The sequence below is a fragment of the Gorilla gorilla genome, chromosome X, assembly GCF_029281585.2.
Source record: "Gorilla gorilla gorilla isolate KB3781 chromosome X, NHGRI_mGorGor1-v2.1_pri, whole genome shotgun sequence".
In the NCBI taxonomy this organism is placed as follows: Eukaryota; Metazoa; Chordata; class Mammalia; order Primates; family Hominidae; genus Gorilla; species Gorilla gorilla.
In genome coordinates this window covers 89,111,149-89,123,975 of record NC_073247.2, presented here as the reverse complement: position 1 = coordinate 89,123,975, position 12,827 = coordinate 89,111,149, and positions in this window count along the sequence as shown.

Below are 12,827 nucleotides of genomic sequence, written 5' to 3'. Positions count from 1 at the left end.
AAGAAGGCAGAAGGAGTGGAGGTATAGATGCGATTATTGTCCTTGTGTCGCTAATTGTTAAGCTGGGTGAGGGGTATATTGGTGTTTAATTATACTTTATATATATATATATGAAATTACATATGAAAATTTCCATAATTTAAAGCTTTATAAAATGAGACTGACATAAAGCAACTATTAGGTTGGTGAAATACAAAGAAATCAATCTTTCTTCTTTCTTCCTTCTTCAAAGAGTTTTTGAATTTAGTGGGAAGGTGGAAAAGGAAGGGAAGAGGTTAAGACAAGTACATAAATGACTGGAGTACAAGACAGTGTCAAGTGCACAGTGCTGTGTGGATTCAGAAAGACTCATCTGGAGGTTTAGGGCCTGGTTCTGGACTAAGGTGTCCTTTGTAATGAATGGGCCCCAAAGGGAAGATGGGAAGGATTTTGCAAATTCAGATGGACCACTTGCGGGAAGAGGAAAGTTGTAACGAAGCAAGTGGAACAATTTTAATTTAATCTCAAATGTGTTAAGTGTCTTCCATGTGGTGGACACAATGCTGGGCACTTTCCATCAGTGCTCAGTACCTCAAATGAGTATTGAGTGCCACATGAAACAGTATAGATGAAACTGCTTTGAGAAGCATGTTATATAAAAGATTTAGATGTCTCCATGATGATATAGATTACACACTGATTATGGCAAAGATCATTTCCTCAACAGCCACTTCAGGGTATTTCTGCATTCTTTGTCCCCCAACATTCCCAAAGTCGCCAACCGCAGTTGGCAAATCTGGAGTCCTACTTGATTGAAGGTCAGAGATACAGGTATTCCATTGCCCATCTGGGGCTCTTTTGAGATTAAGCTATCTGATGGTTCTGTTTTAAATAATGTTTCCATGTCAAGCATCTCAGTTGACAGAGCACTTTCAAGAAAGTTATTTTATTTTCACAACCTCATGGAGCAGAAGTTGTCATTATCCCCATATTAGAAATGAGGAAATAGAGGGGGAGGTTAAGTGACTAGTACAGAATCCTAACAAGTAAATAGCAGAGTCATAAATTGATCTCAGCTCCACTGGTGGCAAATTATTCTCAGCTCATGGGATTTAGGATTATGTAAAGATTGGCATGTTGAGGACAGTGAAATTTCCCTATAGTTTAGTTTACGGAAAATCCTCAGCAGGATGCAACCTCAGGCCAGAGTAGTACTGAATATATTGGATGAGAGGAAAATGTACGTTATAAAGAAAGCAAACCTTCCCTGGATTCAGGACATCATTTATAAAGTGAGGATAAGTGCACCCCTTCACAGTGGTATTGTGAGGTATTGGGCACTGATGGAAAGTGCCAGCATTGTGTCCACCACATGGAAGACACTTAACACATTTGAGATTACTTCCTCCTTTCCCAATACCTCACAGGGTTGATGTGAAAAGGATGTGGAAAAACAAAACTGAAGGAAAAAAAAGAGTTCTGACTCAGTCTATAAGCAACCAAAGTCTGGGGGATAATCTGGCAGGCTCTGTTCCTTGAGAAAGGAGACAGTGATGCTAATAATGCTGGTGCTCACTAACCAACCCCCACCCCATGCCCACACATACCTCTGAGAGATGGGAAAGGATGTCTAGAACTGTTACTCTGCCCAGTTCTTCATTTTCTGGACAATTTACAATTTTTTTCCTACCTAATTGGTATTCCCTGGGAAGGGGCAGGGGGAGCTGTATAGCTAGGCAAATCCTGAAGGTGGCATAACCAATGACATTAGTCGCTCTTACTGAGTACTTATGTAGGTGTGTTAAGTACTGCCCTTGGCATGTTATGTGCATTATCTTCTGTAAACCTTATCACAACTCTAAGAAATACTAGTTAGTTTTTAATTATTTTATTTTATTTTTATTTATTTACTTTTTTAGAGACAGGATCTCACTTTGTCACTCAGGCTAGAGTGCTGTGGCACAATCATGGCTCCCTGTATAGCCTTGAACTCCTGGTCTCTAGAGATCCTCTCACCTCAGCCTCCTGAGTATCTAGGACTACAAGCAGGTACCACCACGCCCAGTTAATTAAAAAACAATTGTTTTTTGTAGAGATGAGGTCTCACTATGTTGCCCAGGCTGGTCTCAAACTCCTGGCCTCAAGCAATCCTCCTGCCTTGGCCTCCCAAAGTGCTGGGATTACAGATGTGAACCATCATGCCTGGCCTATGAAATCCATTTTACAGATGAGGAAGCTAAGGTCCAAAGAAAATCAATAACTAGTAGCAGAGGCAAGCCTTAAACCCAGTTACTTTTTAAACCTTGGTCTTAAATTAGTGCTTAACCAAAACACTAGACTGCCTCAATCAACTTACTTCAAAAAGAACTTGTATCGCTCCATCGTCTTTTGTTCCTGCCTCCTCTCTCCTTCTGTTTTCTTTGCTTTATGTGGAAAGCAGTATAGTGTAGTGGTTGAACACTCCATCTCTGGTATTAGACTGCCTGGGTTCATAACCCCAGCTTTAAGCCATTCTAGGTGTTGGAGCCTCAGTTTTCTCTTAGGTATGATGCAGGTGATGATGGTAGTTATCAATTCACAGGGTTGCTGTGAAGTTTGAATAAAATACACAGAATGTACTTAAAGCTGTGCCTGGCACATATTGTTGTCATTGTTCTTAATATTATTTACATCCTGCCTGGCCCAGCCATATTTCCTCCCAAGGTTTCCTCTAACTATGCTCATTTTTTCCTAAGGAGGAGATGAAGTAGATAAGAACACTGGCCACTGGCCTGCTGAGTCAACCCAAAGCAATCAATTCCAATCCTATTAATCTTTCTGTGTGATATTGGGCCAGTCTTGTTCTCTCTGGGCTCTAGAAGGTGTGACTCAGAAACAGGGTGACCACATTGTCAGCTGTGGGTGGGCAAGCAGGTAGTGAGGTAGTGAAGGCCGGGGAAAAACAGGAAATTACTCCTTTGTATAATTCCATTTATTGAGCCTCTTAAGGGCCAGGCACTTTTCTAAGGGCTTTAAATTTAAATCACATCATACCATCACGAGGAAGATGCTATTATTATCCCGATTTTTAACAGATCTGTGAAACTGAGGGCTAAAGAGGTTAAATAACTTGCTCAAGGTCATACAACTAGTATGTGATGGGGCTGAAATTCAGACCTGTCATCCGGCTCTAGAGACCCTGCTGTTGATCACCACAATTTTCTGAAGTAGTTGGGGTCTTATTCAAAAGAAAAAGTAGCATAACATGACCCAATCATCTTCTGGAAAAAAAAAATCCATGTTAAAAGAGGAGTCTTACCAGGGCCTTCTTGAAGGTGGAGGGTAGAGGGTGGAGGGTGGGAGGAGGGTGAGGACTAAAAAACTACCTATCGGGTACTATGCTTATTACCTGGGTGATGAAATAATCTGTACACCAAACCCCCATGACATGCAATTTGCCTATGTAACAAGCCCGCACGTGTACCCTCTGAAACTAAAATAAAAGTTGGAAAAAAATAAAAATAAAGAAAGGAGCAGTCTTTTTCTTATTTTTTTTTTTAACCTAGGTGATCTGTATCTAGAGTTTGAGAAGTCTGCCAAAAGTCAGACTACTTTCCCACCCCCAATTCTAGGGCCCAGAGAGGAAAGGAAACCTCTTTGGCTGGGACAAGCCCCCCATCTTACCTGTCTGGTCAGTCTCCTGCAGTGACACTGAGCCACAAATCTCTTTTGTCTCTGGTGTCATTCTCCTGTGAGCCTACCTGTAATGGGGGTGGGTAATGTACCATTAATTCTGGCTGTAACTTGACATTAGTTGGCAGGTGATGATATTTTTGTGAAATGATCTGTTAGTTCTTTGAGAGGAATGGAACACCATGGAATGTGGCTCTAACCCTGGCAACTGGGATCACTGCTCAACCTGATGTGTGATATGAATGTGGGTCTCAATGGTGTATATCTAGGGCTGGGTGTTGGGGGAGGAGAAGTGTGGGTAGAGACAGACTATCATAATGTTGGTTTTCTCAACACAGATGTGTGCTTATGTTCGTATTTGTGACAGTGTGCAGAAGAATTTCCATATGTCTGTGTAACAGTGAGAGTTGTGGGTTTAAGGTGTGAATAAATGTATGTAAATATGAAAATCTATAGGCAGCCCCTGCTAATAAGAATATACATGACAGTGAAGTTCAGTTCTTTTGAATTCAGAGTCACTTCCTGTTTTTACCTGAAGTGATTATTTTATTCCCTTAGTCTGAAGGAGACAGGGAAGCCAGGTGGGGTCACCTCCAAGGAAACTGAGGCCCCGGTTTCCTTGGAGGCTTGCTGAGGTGGTCTTACACAAAAGAAGGGAAAAAGCAAGATCTTGAAATCAGCTCTTTGCTTTCTGGCTATGGCCTCTGATTAGCAGGACCTCTTCCCTTTTTTGCCTCTCTCACCCTGATATTATTGGCTTTCATCCTATTTCTGGGAGGGGTATGAATTTCATCAGTTACATGCATTTCATGCATCATTATTCACTGCATTTGAAGCTGTAGCGAGGGAAGGGTGTGGCCTGCTCTCAGTGCTGCTGGTGCTACACGTTTCCCTAAGGATAGGATGTATAACCCTTGGAAAGAAAAAAAATCCTGAAAGGTACAAGCTGTGGAACAGAGTTAGCAAGGAAGTGTAGTCAGCAGTCAGTAGTCACCTGAGCAAGTCACTGGGAAGCAATGTACATTCTGATGGAGGCAGATTGTGGTCCTAGCTCTCGCTGAACTCAATGTAATTATTTCTCACCTGTGGGACTCAGTTATCCTAACCGCGAAAAAGGGGTTGGACTACATCAATCTGTCTCAAACTTTTATTTATTTAGTTTTCACTAAAATAACCCTAATGACAGAGGAAAGTGAAAATGAAATCCTCAGCGTGGGTAAGGGAGAGGGGTGGATGGGGTAACCCAAAGCAGACTACTGCAAACTCCAAGTGTCTTTGAGATCTTGTGTTCTATCCTAAAAATGAGAGCAGTGTTTGCATTCTCCTCCATGATATAGCTATATTTGTTTTAATATAGAAATTTTTAAAATTTCTTATACTCAAGTAAAATTGATACTCCAGAAAAGCATGCCATGTTTATTCTGCGGCTTTGTGGACCCCTTTGGCACACTGCCATGGACCCCCAGGGGTATTCATACACCTGTTTAAAAGTTTGGGAATAGATGATTGAGATTCCTTTCCGCTCTAACACTCTGTGGTTCAATGACCTGGAAATACCTGTGGTGTCTTTGGTAGCTGCTCCCCAGGATGCTGAAGGTTTTTTTTTTTTTTGATGGCTGTGTTTGAACACTCCATTTTCTAACCATTTATACTAAAAGAATGGAAACCCCTGATTTTTTTCGAGAACAAGTATCTTCAATATGTCTTTGCTGAGCCCCAACTACAGGCTCAGACTTTTGCTAAGTGCCCCTGGGAGAGATCAAGAAGGATGTTTATGGTATTAATTGTGGGGTCTAAACTAGTTTACATTAAACATTAGGAGTTAAGAGTTGACTGAGTCAAGTGCTAAATTGTGTGGGGTAGATTTTAACAGTGGCAGGTGGTTGAGAAGTAGGAGAATGGTGTGCTTCCTGGAAGAGGTGATACTAGATAGGCGTTTTGAAGAATGAGTATGGTTCAGATAAATGGAGTGAAGGGGGAGTGGCATTCAGCTTGTAGGAGGGCATGAGTAAGGTCTGGAGGCTGTAAGGATTGTGACATGCTTAGGCCTAGGCCAAAGCCCTGCTCAATGGCAAGAGGCATGGAAAGGTGAAATGGGGTCTTTTTCCCTTTGGGCATGAACTATTAGCTACTTATCAGTCCACTGTCATTTTAAAAGAAATTGTATTATTATTTTTTATTTACTGTCTTTTTAAAAATTTTATTTGAATAGAAATGGGGTCTCACTGTGTTGTCCAGGCTGGCCTCAAACTCCTGGGCTCAAGTGATCCTCCCATCTTGGCCTCCCAAAGTGCTGAGATTACAGGCATGAATGAACCACCATGCCTGGCCTCTTTTTTTTTTTTTTTTTTTTTTTTTTTAATAGGAGGCTGTGACAGTGCTGAATCCCTCATTTCCTGGGACAAAACAAAACAACCTTTAAAAAGGGATTGGGGGCTGGGTGTGGTGGCTAACACCTGTAATCCCAGCACTTCGGGAGGCTGAGGCAGGAGGATCGCTTGAGCTCAGGAGTTTGATGCCAGTCTGAGCAACATAACAAGACCTGGTCTCTATGAAAAAAAAAATTTTTTAAATTAGCTGGGTATGATGGTGCATGCCTGTAGTCTCAGATATTTGGGAGGCTGAGGTGGGAGAATTGCTTGAGCCCACAAGGTCAAGTCTGCAGTGAGCCATGATCACACCACTGCACTCTAGTCTGGGTAACAGAGCGAGACTCTGTCTCTAAAAATAAATAAATGAAATGGGATTTGGGGGAAAGAGTAGAGGAAAGAAAATATCTAAATGGCCTGATACACTGTCATCCAGTCTAATCTGTGATTACATGCACATTTATTCTGTAAACCATTAAATTTCTGGTCTTTTGGGCGCATGTTATTCCCCCTACTGTAACTTATTGGTGAAAGTACATTTCAAAAAACTCTAATTTTGGCCGGGCGCAGTGGCTCACGCCTGTAATCCCAGACTTTGGGAGGTCAGGAGTTCAAGACCAGCCTGGCCAACATGGTGAAACCCCATCTCTACTAAAACTACAAAAATTAGCTGGTCTCTACTAAAAATACAAAAATTAGATGGCATGCGCCTGTAGTCCCAGTTACTCAGTAGGCTGAGGCAGGAGAATTGCTTGAACTCAGGAGATGGAGGTTGCAGTGAGCCGAGTTTGTGCCACTGCACTCCAGCCTGGGCGACCCAGTGAGACTTGGTCTCAAACAAACAAAAACTCTAATGTTGTCTCAGTTAAAACTGGAAAAAAAAAAAAGAATTTTCTCCATATTATTTAAAAATATTGGAAACAGGGTTGGCTAAGGGTGCCATTGTGTCCCTTGGCAGCTGGGGATGGTCATGCCAGAAACTCCTTAGAGTAGAATCTAGGGAGAAAGGCACACCCAAGGGGAACAGAGTTGGTGGCAAGAGGAGGTTTCAGCAACAGGCCCAGAGTAGATTTTAGGCCCAATAGTCAGGGCCAAGGAGGCCTGGCAGCAGGCAAGAGATAGGTGCCCCCACAGGGAGACAGAGACAGCATCCAGGGAGTTTGGCAGCAGGCTGTAGACAAAGGTCTAGGTAGGGATCTGGCATCAAGAAGGACCGGCTGCAAGTAGCAGGGGAACATTACCAATTTGTTAAAAATCCAGATAAAGTAAAAATATTAATATGACTAACAGAAATAAGGAAGAGACAGGAGAGAAAATAGGCAGAAATGGATGAATGCTTGTTCATTCTTCTGTCCTACCAGGGAGCCAACTGATAACATTTAAAATTTAAGTGTGTGAATTTATTTGAAGGAATCCAATTGCTGGAGAGGACCCAGGTTGGGTAGGGATTGAAAGGATTGGCCAGGAAGCCCCCTTCTCCCCACACACCCTTTCCCATGCTGGAATAATTTGGGTACCTAGGGAACTACAGGGCCTCAGATATTGAGGGAATAAAACAGAAGGCCCATCACAGGAACTGAGTACAAGGCCGGTACCTGTACATAAGGGAAGGGACAAGAGCCCAGTTACTGGACTGCAATTTTGAGATCATAGCTGAGCCAGAAGCCACTTGCTTGAGCCTCAGCTGGTGAGGTATGGATGGAGTTATGTTTTTCACTGATTCAGGGCAGGATGAATCCCAGAATCTGGGTTTGGTAGAGATGGGGGAGCAAACCTATAAGTGGGGGTTAGATGGCCTTAGATAGGGTATGGAACTGAAAAATCATCACAGTACTGAAACCACTTTTGCAAAAATTGTATCAGTGAGAAAATAGTGGCAGAGGGGAGATCTGATCTAGCCAATGCCCCCTTTCCTTTAACCTTCAAGCTGCCAAGCTAACTTTGAGAGATATTTAGCTTCCAGTTTCAATGATAATAGCCCTCTCCCAAAACTCAACCACCTTTGTAAAGCTAATCAAAGATCACCAGGCTAGGAGGAGGATAGAAGCCTAAATTCTGTTGAGGTGTAGACATAAACAATTGCCAGCCATTATTCTGAAGGTCACAAGACATGCAACTTCCCCAATTACTCCTGCAGATGACATCACTATTGTAGAACCTAATATTGGCATTTTGACATATCTTTTCAGGTTTTTTTTTTTTTGCGTGTCTGATACCAGGCTTCATCTGGATCCTTTGCCAACTGCTCCAGTGGCCCCACCAAGAATCTATTCGGCACATAAAAGGATCATTTGCCATGCCCCTATGATTGCACCCCCCAGCCAAATCAGCAGCAAGCATCTATTGCCTAGCCACCCCACCTTTTCCCCCTGAGTACCTTTGAAAAAAACCTCTAACCTTTGAGCCTTCAAGGAGATAGATTTGAGTAATAACTCTGTTTTCCACAGGGTGTGGCTGGCCTCATGTCAATTAAACTCTTTTTCTACTGCAATGCCGTAAATTGGTTTTGTTTGTGCAGTGAGCAGAAAGAACCCGTTGGGTGGTTACAATGCCACCCAGACAAGCTTGCATAGCCATACTACCACCTAAAATCTCTGCAGCAGAGTTCAGCAACATATGCTTCCTCAGTTCCCTCAGTTGCTTCTTCCTCCTCACCACCCCAGGAAGGAAGGACAAAACTGTGCTTTCCGGATGTTGGCATCACTGACTCTTGACTGTCTGGACCTCCCCAAGTCTAGGCCTTTCTTGATTAGCATCTCAGGCCCACAGTGGAGGATGAGGTCATCATAATGTGAGATGAGATGACAGTATCATGACTTGGCTGGCCATAAAGCAACTGCTTTTAAAGTTAAATTTTGTAATCTCATAGTTTACCCAAGGGATTGTGGTAATTCAAAGCAATGACCATGAAGCTATTTGTAAAACCATGACTTTCTCCTGAACCAAGTGTGAATTTAGGGGATGGTTGAGGGAGCAGGGGAGGAACAGCTAAGAGCTAGGGGAGGCAAGCAAGACCCAGATGCCTGAGGGGTAGAACCAGCACTCATGGTTTCTCTTAATGTGACAGGGGTCTCCTTTTCTGCAGATATAAAAAGCTTTGTCTTTTCAAGTGCCTTGAAGATTTCCAAAGCAGAGGGTGCTTAACCTACTGACCTCAACATGGAAAAAAAAATAGAAAGAGAGAAAGAAAATCCAAGCAAGAGTTGCTCAGCCTTCTAAACCATAACTGGGGCCAGCTGGCTGCTTGATGGGGCAGGATGACTTGCCCTCCAGCAAGGGTTTGGGGCTTGGCCATCCAAGAGCCTGACAGTCTTGGAATTAGATACACACCATAACTAGTGGATCTTAGGCTCTCTTGGAGTACAAGAGTGAATTCATAGAAGGTATGAAATATCAGGTAAAGAGGTGATAAGTACTGGATGTGGAATCACACAGATCTGGGTTTTACTCCTGTCTTTACAATGATATAAAGTGGCTATGTGACTTTGGGAAAGTCATTTAATCCTCTCCAATTCCATCTCTTTGGCTGTAAAACTGAAAAAAATAATTGGAGCTATCTCTTAGGTGACTGTGAAACTAAAATGTGATAATATGTGAAATACAGTAGTTTCCCCTTATCCATGGTTTTATTTTCCATGGTTTTAGTTACCCATGGTCAACTACAGTCCACATTGTTAAATGAAAAATTCCAGAAACTAAGGGCCAAAACTCAGAACACTAATGACAAGAAATACTGGCAAAGATGTGGAGGAACAGGAACTCTCGTTTGCTGCTGGTCGGAATGCTACATTTTGGGACACTTTGCAATACAATTTGGCAGTTTCTTAAAAAATGAAGCATAATCTTACCATATGATTCAGTAATGGAGCTTCTTGGTTTCTACCCAAAGGAGTTGAAAACTTATAGTCACACATAAATCTGCACATATTTGTTTATTAGCTTTATTCATAATTTCCAAAGCTTGGAAGTAACCAAGATGTGTCCTTCAGCATATAAACTGATAAGTAAAAGAACAAACAAATAAAAAAACTGTGGTGCATGCAGAGAATAGAATATCATTCAGTGCAAGAAAGAAATGAGTTACTAAGCCATGAAAAGACATGGAAGAAACTTAAATGCATATTACTAAGTGAAGGGAGCCAATCTGAAAAGGTTATATGCTGTATGATTCCAACTAGATGACATTCTGGAAAAGACAAGATTATGGAGACAGTGAAAAGATCAGTGGTTGCCAGGGGCTGGGGGGTGGAGGTGAAGGGGTGGAGCATAGATGATTTTGGGGGCAGTAAAACTACTCTGTATAATACTATAATAGTGGATACATGTCATTATACATTTCTTTAAACCCATGGAATATAACACCAAAAGTAAACCCTAAAGTAAACTATGAACTTCTAGTAAAAAAAAAAAAAAGAAAAAAGAAAAAGAAAAATTCCAGAAACAAATAATTCATAAGTTTGAAATCGTATGCCTTTTGTGGGAGCATGATGAAATCTCACGCTGTCGTACTGCATCCTGCCTGGGATGTGAATCATCTCTTTGTCCAGTGTATTCACCTTGTCTATGTCACTTAGTAGCCATCTCGTTTATCAGATTGACTGTTGCAGTATTGCAGTGCTCATGTTCAGGTTACTCTTTTTATTAAAATTTCTTATTTTAATTTTTGTGGGTTCATAGAAAGTGTATATATTTTTGAGGTACATGAGATATTTTGATACAGGCATGCGATGTGAAATTATCACATCATGGAAAATGGGGTATACAACCACTCAAGCATTTAGCCTTTGTGTTACAAAACAATTCAGTTATACTCTTTTAGTTATTTAAAAATACACAATTAAATTATTATCAACCATAGTCACCCTATTGTGCTATCAAATGCTGTCTTATTCATTCTTTATATTTTATTTTGTACCCATTAAATATCCCCACACCTTCCCACCCCCAAGAAGTTACTCTTATTTTAATTAATAATGACCCCAAAGCACAAGAGCAGTGATGCTGGCAGTTCGGATATGCCAAAGAGAACCTGTAAACTGCTTCCTTTAAATGAAAAGGTGAAAGTTCTCAACTTAATAAGGAAAGAGGCTAGGTGCAGTGGCTCATGCCTGTAATCCCAGCACTTTGGGAGGCTGAGGCAGGCGGATCACGAGGTCAGGAGATCGAGACTATCCTGGCCCACATGGTGAAACCCCGTCTCTACTAAAAATACAAAAATTAGCTGGGTGTGGTGGTGTGTGCTTGTAATCCCAGCTACTCGGGAGGCTGAGGCAGGAGAATCATTTGAACCAGGGAGTCGGAGGTGGCAGTGAGCTGAGATCGCGCCACTGCACTCCAGCCTGGGGACAGAGCGAGACTCTGTCTCAAAAATAAATAAATAAATAAATAAATAAATAAATAAATAAATAAATAAATAAATAAAATAAGGAAAGAAAAAAAATCATACGGTGTTGTTGCTAAGATCTACAGTAAGAATGAATCTTCTATACATGAAATTGTGAAGAAGGAAAAATAAATTTTGTGCTAGTTTTGCTATCATGCCTCAAACTGCAAAAGTTACAGCTATAGTGTGTGATAAGTGCTTAGTTAGGAAGCAAAAAGCATTAAATTTGTGGAAGACAGCAGAAACGTGCTCCTATTGATAGCATTCAGGTCCAGTACTATCTGAGGTTTCAGGCATACACTGGGGATCTTAGAACACATCCTTGCAGGTAAGAGAGGTACTACTGTATATGATATGTAAGCTATATGGCCTACATATGTAGTCTGAAGGTTTCACAGTGAGTTAGTAACACATAGTGTTATGTATGCCAGGGACCCTGTGGTTTGACATTATTGGGTCTTTTGATTCTTTTTCATTCCCATAGTTGCTCATGATAGCAAAGTTTATGAGGAGTGGAATGAGGTAGGTTAGAGTTACTTTGCAATAGAGGAATGTTTTGTGAATGCTGCTCTGCTCTTGCCTGACTTTTCCCCTTCTATCCACACATTATCTTTTCAAAGGATGAGAAGCAGCATGGTATGGAGCAGAAAGAGTCAGAGAAATGGGGTCCTATGGTCTATGTTCCCTAGAAGTCAAATGTTGAAACATATTCACTAATGTGGTAGCATTGAGAGGTGAGGTATTTAGGAGGTAATCAAATCATGAAGGCAGAGCCCTCACGAATGGGACTAGCGACCTGATAAAAGAGGTTGAAGGAAACACCCTAGGACCCTCTTGCCCTTCACCATGTGAGAACACAGCATTCAAAGCACCATTTTGGAAGCAGACGCTGGGCCCTCACTAGACACTGAACCTGGTGGCACCTTGATCTTGGAATTCCCAGCTTCCAAGACTGAGAAGTAAGCTTTATAACATATAAATTACCCAGTTTGTGGTATTTTGTAATAGCAGCAGGAATGGACTAAGACATAGAGCTTGAACCCCAGCTGTGTCACTTATAGGCCATGGAACCCTGGATGAGTCAGGTAACTTCTCTGAGCTTTACTTTCCTTGAAGGAACTTTTTTTCTTTAATAATTGAAAGAGATGTGTGTAACATGCCTGGCTCTTAAATATACAGAGAGGATTTTTTCCTATTAATCATTGTCCAGAGATTTTAGATTTTTAAAGATGTGTGGGTTAACTAAGACAGTGAAAGGCTTATCAATACTCCATGATTTCAAGGATTTGAGATGTAAATTTTTTCAAGATCCGCCTTGAGAGATCATGCCACAGAAAAGTCCTTCCCAATGTGGATTCTACAAATCCACAAGTTGTAGATCTCCTCGTCTGACATCCAGATATCCTGTTTGCCTACATGACAAA